Here is an 11,215-nt window from a genome sequence, read left to right as displayed (position 1 = left end):
AAAACATAAAATAATCATGGTCAACGAGAGAAAATTGGGATTAATTTGAATTTAAGATTCTCAATATTAATTTTCTGTCTTAACACTGTTTCTTTAAGGTGAGTTTTTATAAGAAACTTTTCCCATTTCAGTTAAGTTTAACCTCTTTGATACTTTCTTTTACACAAACTGAAAACCAGACCTTGACTGTTCTAAGAACTTTTTAGCATCTTTTTGTGGGATGAGGAGTGCATGAACGCCTCAAGGAGGCAGCAAGGAGAGGAAGATGATCTATGTTTCTCACTCAAAACCAGCTTCAGAGCCTTCCACAGAGGAGTACTCCTGGTGGAGGAACCTTCCACTCTCTCATGGTCAAGGTCAGACTGGAGAAGTAGACTTTTTGTTTCTGAGAAGATGAACTTTGGTTCATCTACTGATGGGAAACAAGTATGATAGGAGGGATGTCCCTTCCCTAAGAAATTAGGCAATTTTGGCCATCAATAATAGAGATAAACAGCCTCTGCAGTGTGGCACATTGTTAAATCCATGGGATTCCTGCTGGCAATCCTCTCCACTCCCAATCCCCTCCCCCGCTATTAAACTAAAGTGAACAATTAACTATGTAGAAAGGAGAAAATGCTGTTTCTAATATAGCAAACTTGAAGCTGAAGAGGCATTGGGAGTCCAGCTGTGTCGCGTGGATGGCAGAGGAAAAGTGAGAAGGTACGTCAAGCCTCTTTTGCCCTCGACTCATAACACAAGGATAATAGGGACCTAGTGGTATGCTTGCAAAACTCTGACTTGAGTGGATTGGGTATATACATCTACAGTGGAACGTATATGTTCAAACCGCTTGACAGAGAACTTTGTGACATACCAAAGTACAGTTCAGACCAGTGGGGGGCTGTCATCCTGATTATGCAACCCGGTGACTAGTGCAACCAGGGATCCCACCTTCGCCATCACAAACAGCTTTTCAGCATGCAAGCTACCCCTGAGTGTTTGTGTAACTGCCGCTTGCCATTTATCACCATGCTCTCTCTCCGCCTTGCTTATACTGCAGGGTGACCACAACACACTCCAGTCCCAGATTTTTCCCAGAAATGTATATCTTACTACCCAGCCCTCTCCTGGGTATACAAATATTTAACATCTGTATATTCCTTTAAGAAATTAATATGTCATATTGTTATCTTAACTAAAGCTACCCAGACACTTTCTTGGATTAGAATAGAACAATGAAACAGTGATTAATTACAAAGAGAGAAATTTTGAGTATAAGGATGAGCATAAAAGTTTAGAAATGGTTATAAGAAAAATAAAGATAAACAGTTACTAGTGACTACTTAACAAATAATATTAGATTTCAAACAAAATTCCTCACCACCTGCTTCCAGCAAGGTTACTGACCAACTTTCGGGTCAGGATGCCTCCCCGAGTCTTACAACTGTTCCTGTTATCTTCTCAGGTGTGGAAATGAGGTGTGTGTGGGTTTTTATGGTGTTGTCCCTCTTTTTATAGCTCAGTCCCCCTCTTGAAAAACATTTTCAGCTGAGAACCAGGAACAGAGTTTAAGTGGAAGGATATTCCTGCTGGTTTTTTGTCACCTGTTCCAACTTCTTTGTTTTCCCTTCAGGTTTAATGACTTATTACTTAAATGCAAATTAAGAAAACACACATTTCTTTGTTTTGAACAGATCTATTTTCTGACGTTGCTTTGGCAGAGGTGTGGGGTTTGGAACATGTGTTAATAACATCATACAGTGCACACTTCTATTTATCATACAATATTGCTACACATTTTATCTGGACAACACTGACCAGCAAAGTATAAATTTTCAAAGGCTACCTTACAAGACATAACTTATACAAGATTATTACAATGTGCGTAGGAGTGAATGCAGGGTGGATTCCATCACATGCTTGAAACTAAACATAGAACATGTGAAGAGTTTAGTAGGATTATGCTTCAGCAAGAAGTATGTAAAATTCTATTAATGTGCTATCAATGGTCTTCTCTATGTTTCAGATGCAGCAGAACTCTCTCTCTCTTTCTTTCTCTCAAAAAGAATCATCAAATTCTCTGTCTTCTCAGTTATAAAAATTAATGTTATCTAAATCCTGATTATCCCAATTAGTAATAAACCTTGTATTGAAGATAAAGATGGTTAATGTCTTCCCTGGTTCCTTCACTGACAATCTCTTTTTTTTACAAGACTTGAAAGAATTTCAAAGATAATAGGGTATGATTCTAAATTTTCTTTATATGCTACTGATGATCCCTTTTGTTTCTACAGAGAAAAGAAATGTTGGTCTTTGTGTAATATTTTGCTAGAATGTAACGAGCCAGACCTTAACATAAATAGTTATTGCTGCTGAAGCAGCAACAAGGTTAAATTTCATCTCCATCTCTCCAGAGCCCCCAACCGGCTCCCCATGCTCCGCAGTCCCAGCCAGCCGGGCACGCACCTGGCCAGGAAGCAGGAACTAGTGATCCCCACCACTCACCATGGACTCCGGGCCTCCCGCAATGTGCCACTCCCTGCCTGCACCAACCTTCACCTCCCGCATGACCCTAGAGCCCAGCCGGCTGAGCTGCCTTTAAGGACCGGCTGAGCCAGCACCTCCTGCAGTCCCCAGGGCTCCACTTGCCCCCGGGAGAAGCACCCCAAGGTCGGAGGGGAGGCCCTTCTCGCCCGGCTGTGAGGGGCTGCAGGTCGCTCTTCACTCATCTGCGAGCTGCCTTGACGCCTCCACACGCTCCCTGTGTTGCCCTCTTTTTTTTTTCCTTTGGCAGTCTGTCAGCAGTAGGAAGTTTTGTTGTTTGTTTTGTTTTTGCTTGGGGCGGCAAAAAAGCTAGAGCCGGCCCTGCGCCATGAGCTATGTGAACAATCCCCAGCAGTGCTTCTGTCAGTGTAACTTTGTTCTCAAGGGGGTGTTTTCACACTCCTGAGCAACATAATTATACCGACAAAAGTGCTAGTGTAGACAAAGGCTTATTTTATAAAAAGTCTCAAAAATGCCTACACAAAATGGCTCTTACGTAGTTAGGTATTTTCCCCAAAGTTTTTTCATCTGTGATCTCTGTGATATGAGTGGAACTGGAGAATGAGGATCAGATTTCAGGAGGGGTATTGTTATTGTGGAGATTATAGATCAGGAATACCTAAGGCTTTGCTCTTTGTTAGTGGCTTGAAGACAAACAGCAAAGCTTCAGTCTATAATGCTGGCCTTTTTAGTGTACTGAATAAAACACTGTTTCTTACAACTATTGGCATCACTTTGCGTGAAAATCTCTCCTGTCTTAGTTTGAATTTCATAGGTCTATAATGCACGTTAAAAATAAATGTAAGCTGATCAACATATTTAGTTGATGACAATGGTCAGAGAAGATGTATAGCTGAAGTACTTTTTCCTCTCAAAATGCAGAATATGTAGATTACAATACAAGTGGGTTTCTAGACTGGATATGTAACTTTAACATATCTGTAATAATTATTCCTCTTTTAGACTACAGGACTTTTCTCACTGTTTCTGTGGTCCTCCTTCCAGAATATTTGAGGGCATTCAGGGGCGGCTCTGTTTTTTGCCACCCAAGCACATCAGTCATGCCTGCGGGCAGTCCGCTTGTGACACAGATTCAGTGGCGTTTCTGCAGGTGATCTGACGGTCCCGCACCTTCGGCACCCTCTGCCGAATTATCACCATAGCCGCGGAGCAGTGGACCTCCAGCAGAAACGCCACGAAAGGCCACCTGACTCCGCCCTCACGGTGACCGGCACGCTGCCCCCCGCGGCTTGCCACCCAGGCATGCACTTGCTGAGCTGGTCACCGGAGCGCCCCAAGGGCACTTCCTACTCAACTATTAAGTTACTCTCTCAGAGGTCTAGTGGAACATTTAACAAGCTAGGATCCATCCACAGCCATTGATAATAGTGGCACTTAGATGCCTCTCCCTCACATTGTTCTCACAGACCACCCTGGAAGAGATGACCTCAACAAATAAAGTAGTATGGGAGGAAGACAGAATGCTAGTGGCAGAAGAATTTCTTCTAGTCCAGTAATTTTATTCCAGTGAATTTATACATTCTTCACTGTGGTAAAAGCAGGGTTTGTTCATCTTGGCTATTAGATCTGCAAAGTTTATGAGATAGCTGTGTCCTTTCAACAGTTGATTAAACCAGGAGAGAGAAAATGAGCTCCTCGGTGATTGGACTGTCAACATCTTCCTCCAGATTGGCAAACTTCCAGCCACACGAACAGGCTGTAGGTTGGTCCTTGCTCAAAATGCATCTCTGGACAGTAACAATCTGTACAATGACCAGTCTGTGTCAAAACCTCCAGTTTTTAGGTTAGGGAACAGAAGATTGAGAGTTCTTCGAGACAGAGACTTTTTGTTCAGCATCTAGCAAAATGAAGCTGGGGCTCTTTGGTGCTAATACAATACAATAAATAAAGTGGTGATGAGCAAAATCAAGCTGGCTTGGATCCCACAGATGTTTTGATCCCTATCAGCCTGATTTCAGCTAGTGATATTGATGACTCATCTTCTAGCTGTGGACCAAGTAAGGTGTTCATCAACTCTATTATAACTAAGAGCAGCTTTTCATACTGCTGATCATAGGGCATTACTGACATGACTCTAGGTGTCCTGGAGAGTGTATCGACTAGTGCTTCAGAAAGTTTGCTCCTTCCTCTCAGAGGTCAATGAAGACAGTATTAGGTACTTTTGTGTCATCCCCAAGTTACTCCCCTCTCCATCTTCTCACTCTTTCCTGTTCACTAGTTACAGGAATCATTAACAAAAATGGGCTATCAGACATTAAAAGTTAAGAACATTTTAAAAAATCCAACTCCAATTATTAAAAACATCTCTGGTCTTTATTTTGCCTCATCCTATCATCTTGTTCTCTCCCGTGTTTCTCCTTCCCTGGGAAAACTTGCCCATTCATCCTTCAGTATTGTACAGCATCCCCTGCATAGACAATTGACTGAGACAATTCCATGTCAGTATAATAATTCATGAACAGGAGACATCCTCAAAGTACATGTCCGCAGAAACCTGGATATAGCTCAAAATAGTTGTATGTGGATTTAATGCTTGAAAAAGGTGAGAGACTTGAGTTCCCAGGGCTACAAATTCTCTCTTTTCTACAGGATAGTTGGGGCCTGGGCAGTGGGAGTGCAAGTGTCTCACTACTGCTCTGCCACTTTGACTCAATCCTATCCTAGAAATAAGGGGACAGGTAGTTCACGTTCTCTGGTCCACTCAGTGTTTGTGTTTCTGTTGAGACTATCAACCACTGTTGGTATTTTGTGATAGATGTGAGGGTGGTTTTTGTGATGTACACTTGGTTCTAGTTCATTTCCTAGTAGCTACCATTTCATTTCACAACATTATGTTAAGGCGTTTCAGTTATACCATATTAGTATGGATTTGAACCAGTGACCCTGGCCCGAGGAGAGGGCCTCCATCTCCTATTACCAGCTCTTTGATAATTCAGTTCTTGAGATGTGTTCTATAGCAATTAAAATCTAACCGTTAAAATTCACCATATTTTTCATGCTATCAAAGGTATAAAACAGCTGTTCATGTATACTCCATTTAATTGCTGTTATCCATTGTTTCCTCAAATGTAACAAATAGAACCAAAGCCTTGAATAGAGCTTTGAAGTAAGTGGAATTATACATAGTTACCACTAGATGGAGCTAGTGATTTCTAAATTATTCTAGGAAGATAATTATACAGAATTGCAAAATGATTATGATCACTGATGCAGTCGTTAAGTGGAATGTGATAATTTAAATCACCTGTTGCTTGTTATGATCCCATCATCTATTCTTTGATTTTTTTACAATTTTATTAAATACACAATTTAATACAATGATGCCTGAGAACCAACCAAGAGTGGGTCCCCATTGTGTTAGTCACTGTACAAAATACAGAGCAGCTGACAATCTCTGCTCCAAAGAGCTTACAGCCTAAATATACAAGACAAATCCCAGAGTGGGGGAAGGATATATTACACAAGCAGAGTGAACAATATGGTGAAGCAAAGAGCATGTTATTTCCATTGTGCGGGTGGGAGGGAAGCGGGTAGTTAGAAGAGGATAAGCTAAATGAAAAGAAATTGGAGGGAGAAAGGACACTGAGGACAGGAAGTTGAGGACAGGACAGGGCAGATTTAGGTAAGAGGGCCAGGGCAGGTGTGAATTGAAGATGAGGTAGAGAGACTGTAGGGATGGGTAGGTGGAGGGTTAGAGCAAACATCCAATCAAGCACAGGGCAGATGAAGTTCATCCTTTCTACAGAATTTGTAAACACACCTATTAAATTCTATATCTGGGATATAAGCCTCCATTCACTTCTATAGTGAACAGGCTTTTATCTAAATTCATTATTTTTAAAAATAGGAAGTTGTCATTTTTAGAAGAATAATTACAATAGAATCCTATTGCTTTCATCCTTATTAAATTCTGAAGGATTTTTCCATGAGGGCATTATAATGTGAAACATGAAAATAATATAGCCACAATCATACATTTTAAAGTTGTGTTATACACTGGTCTGAAAAGCAACTTGTATTATGGGGCTCCATGATTGCCAATAACTGAAATAGAAGGGTCAGTATAGAAGTAAAAAGATGCTATGAAGTCCCACAAACTTCATCTGAGATCTTAAAGTCAGGCTGCATCATTTTCAGCTAGGGCATCATGATTAATAGAAGATTTTATAGACTCATAGACTCATAGACTTTAAGGTCAGAAGGACCAATATGATCATCTAGTCTGACCTCCTGCACAAAGCAGGCCAACGAATCCTACCATCCACTTCTATAACAAACTCCTAACCTATGTCCAGTTATTGAAGTCTTCAAATTGTGGTTTGAAGACCTCAAGCTGCGGAGAATCCACCAGCAAGTGACCCATGCCCCACGCTGCAGAGGAAGGCGAAAAACCTCCAGGGCCTCTGCCAATCTGCCTTGGAGGAAAATTCCTTCCCGACCCAAATATGGCGATCAGCTAAACCCTGAGCATGTGGGCAAGACTCACCAGCCAGCACTCAGGAAAGAATTCTCTGCAGTAACTCAGATCCATCCCATCTAACATCCCATCACAGACCACTGGGCATACTTACCTGCTGATAATCAAAGATCAATTGCCAAATTAAGCTATCCCATCATACCATCCCTTCCATAAACTTATCAAGCTTAGTCTTAAAGCCAGATATGTCTTTTGCCCTCACTACCTCTTGGAAGGCTGTTCCAGAACTTCACTCCTCTAATGGTTAGAAACCTTCTTCTAATTTCAAGTCTAAAGTTCTAGTGTCCAGTTTTACCCATTTGTTTCTTGTGTCTACATTGGTACTAAGCTTAAATAATCCTCTCACTCCCTAATATTAATCCCTCTGATATATTTATAAAGAGCAAGCATATCCCCCTCAACCTTCTTTTGGTTAGGCTAAACAAGCCAGCTCTTTGAGTCTCCTTTCAGAAGGCAGGTTTTCCATTCCTCAGATCATCCTAGTGGCATGTCTCTGAACCTGTTCCAGTTTGAATTCACCCTTCTTAAACATGGGAGACCAGAACTGCCACACACTATTCCAGGTGAGGTCTCACCAGTGCCTTATACAAGTTACTAACACCTCCTATCTTGGTTACTAAACACTCTATCCTTTGCTGGGATACCTCGCTTGATGCACCTCTTAAAACCGTATTTGCTTTTTAACGGCCAGATCGATTGGAGCTTCATAGTCAATCCTGTGATCAACCAATACTCCAAGGGTCCTTCTTCCTCCTCTGATTGCTTCCAAGCTGATGTGTCTCGATTTATAACCTTCTAAATCTTCATTATTAATTCCCTAAATGGCATGACCTTGCACTTTTCACTATTAATATTAATTTCATCTATTCTGATTACTCCATTCAGGGTTATTACATAAGGTACAGCCAGAATCCTTCCTGTTATGACTTATCCCAGTCCTTCTCTGTGCTTAGCAATACCTCCCAGCTTTTGTCATCCAACATTTTTTAGCACATTCCCGCTTTTTGGCCAAGGTCAGTATAAAAAGGTTTTAAATGAGAGTGGTCCAAAACTGATCCTGGAACTTCCACTATGGTAACCTTCCTCCATGCCTGCGCAGTTTCACCCCTTCAGTACGACCGTTATGTAGTCTCCCCTATTTAACCAGTTCCTTATCCACCTGTCATTTTCATATTGATCCCCATCCTTTTTCCAATTATTTAACTAATAATTCCCCATGTGGGCATGTGGAACTGTGTCACATCTTCTTGAAAATCGATGGTAAATTAGATCTACTTATTTCCTTTTATTCGTCTAAATACCTGTCACTTTCTTCTCAAAGAGCGGAAAATCAGGGTGGTTGGCCACGAGTAATCTACCTTTTTGTAAAACCTATGCTGTACTTCATCGTCCCAATTCCTTAACCTCCAATGTCTCTTAAACTACTTTTCTCTTCAAATTTTTTTCCAAACCTTAATACTACAGATGTCGACTTTAACAGGCTTTTAGGTTACTCGATCACATTTTTTCCCTTTCTTAAAGATAAGAACTTATGTTAGCAATTCTCCGGTCGTACGGGTCAACCCTGAGTTTACCGATCATTAAAAATTCTTGCTAATGGGCTTGCACATTTCATGCGCCAGTTCCTTTAAATTTCTTGGAATGAAGATTTCTGGGCCCTCCGATTTTGTCCCACAAGCCTGTTCAGTTTGGCTTCTCCTCAATTGTGGTGAATCTACTCCATATCCTCATTTCCATTTGTCATCCTTTCCCCCATATCCCTAAGCCCCTCATTAGCCTTATTGAAAGACGGAGGGCAAAGTATTTTATTTTAAGATATTGGCCATCGGAGGTTTATCCTTAACCTTCCTTCCATCCTCAGTGTTTAGCCGGTCCCACTTCTTTCTTTCTTTGTTTCTTCTCTTATTTATATGCGGCTATTTTAGGAACCTTTTACTATTGGTTAATTCTTTTGCAAGGTCCAATCTACATGGCTTTAGCCTTTTTCTCACTCTTTACCCTACATTGTTCTGATTTCACTCTAGGTAGCTTTTCCTTTTGCTAATCCCAGCCATTTTCCAACTCCTTTAGGTATTCTGCTTTTTTCTTAATCGCCTTCTCTGAGATGGCTTATCTCAATCCAGGGTATACAACTTCCTGCCTATTGGTTTTTCCCTTTTCTTGGGATGCAGGGTTTTCTGATAGTTTCTGCAGCTTTCGACTTAAAGTAATCTCCAGGCCTCCTCCGATTTAGTCCACAAGTTCTTCAGTTTCCAATAATTCCACTTCCCCTAAACTTAATTTTTTCCTTAATCTTTAAATTTAGCCCTTTTGATAGTCAAAACCCTGAGTCCAGATCTATTTCTGTTAACATCCATTATTGTGAACTTGAATTAGCTTCATGCTCACTCGAACCAAGGTTGTCCACTACAACCATTTCTTCTATTGAGGTTTCCTCACTAGTCACCAAAACTAATAAAAATCTAAAATTGGATCCCCTTGTTGGTTTCTTCACTACTTGGTGAGAAATCCATCTGCTATCACATCCAGAAAAAATCTGAGCCCTATTATTCTTGCTGCACTCCTCGCGCTCCCTCCATCTATTATCTGGGAGTTAAAAGTCTCCCATGATTCACACAATTCCCATTTAGTTGTACTTCCATTAAAAACATTAAAAGAGGTTCTCACTATCTCCATACCCAAATCAGATTCCCCTGGCCGTCTGTGCACACCCCAAGCACTATCTCAGGGGCTTCTAGCTACTTCTTCCCGGTGTGATTTTTTTTTGCCCAGATTAGATCTGTCTTCATCCATTCCATCACTTCCTTTTATTTTCTTACAGTTAACCTTCATTGATAATTAATGCTACTCCACACTTTGCCTATTCTCTTCATAAATAGCCATCCCTTCAATACCTGTACTCCAGTCATTTGACTACGTGTTTCCACCAGTTTCTGTTATCCATTAATATTCCGGTTTTCACTTCCTGCACCAGTAGCTCTAGTTCCTCCATTTTTTCCCTAGGCTCTCGCTATAGTGTACAGGACATCTTTAATTTTTTGCCATTGGCATTCACTGACATTTCTTTTACCCGGTTAGGCACAACTTCTACCACCAGCATCAGTGTTAGACTGTTATCTACACTACCCTTCCTCCTTATGTCAATTCTTCGGTGTCACGGCATGTTATTCCTCGCTTCTTACCTTGTTTTCTTCCCTCTCAAGGATTAAATTCCGGCGTAGAGATCACCTGGACATCTCCCACCATCTCCCCAAAATTCCTAGTTTAAAGCTTCTTAATCACTTGTGCAAGCCTCCCTCCTAGAAGTTATTTCACTCCAGGTTAAGTCCATTCCGACGAGAACAGTCTCTCTGTCCATAAATGTTCCCAGTGGCCATTACTCCAAGCCTTCCTTATAGCACCACTGCCTGAGCCATCTGTTGATCGCCATAATCTTGTCACACCTTTGTTGCCCTTCTCTAGGAACTGGCAGAATCCCACTGAAGATCACCTGAGCCTCTATTTCCTTAAGCGTCTTCCCCAATCTGGCATAGTCTCCCTTGATACGTTCCAGCGAGAATCTAGCCGTATCATTCGTTCCCACATGAAGGACAATCAATGGATTCTTTCCCTCCCCATTTAGGATCCTTTTCAGCCTCAGGTCCACATCCTGTATCTTAGCACCCGGCAGACAGCACACCTTTCTGTTCTCTGGATCAGCTCTAGTTACAGTCCTGTCTATTCTTCTCAGTAAGGAGTCTCCAATCGCGTAGACCTGCCTTTTCCTGGTGACAGTGTGATTTGCACCTGAAACTTAGTTTTGTTGATGATGCACTAACCAGAAAAGAAGCAAGCTTGTTCTTCTAGGGCAGAGTCGGCAACCTTTCAGAAGTGATGTGCTGAGTCTTCACTTATTCACTCTAGTTTAAGGTTTTGCATGCCAATAATACACTTTAACCTTTTTAGAAGGTCTCTTTCTATAAGTCTATAATATATAACTAAATTATTATTGTATGTAAAGTAAATAAGGTTTCAGAATGTTTAAGAAGCTTCATTTAAAATTAAAGTAAAATGCAGAGCTCCCTGGACTGGTGCCCAGGACCTGGGCGGTATGAATGCCACTGAAAATCAGCTCACGTGCCGCCTTCGGCACCTGTGCAATAGGTTGCCTACCCCTGTCCTAGGGCATTGTCTGAAGTAATAATGGGTATA

This window comes from Chelonoidis abingdonii, chromosome 4 (genome assembly GCF_003597395.2).
Source record: "Chelonoidis abingdonii isolate Lonesome George chromosome 4, CheloAbing_2.0, whole genome shotgun sequence".
Classification (NCBI taxonomy): Eukaryota; Metazoa; Chordata; order Testudines; family Testudinidae; genus Chelonoidis; species Chelonoidis abingdonii.
This window is presented reverse-complemented; position numbering follows the sequence as displayed.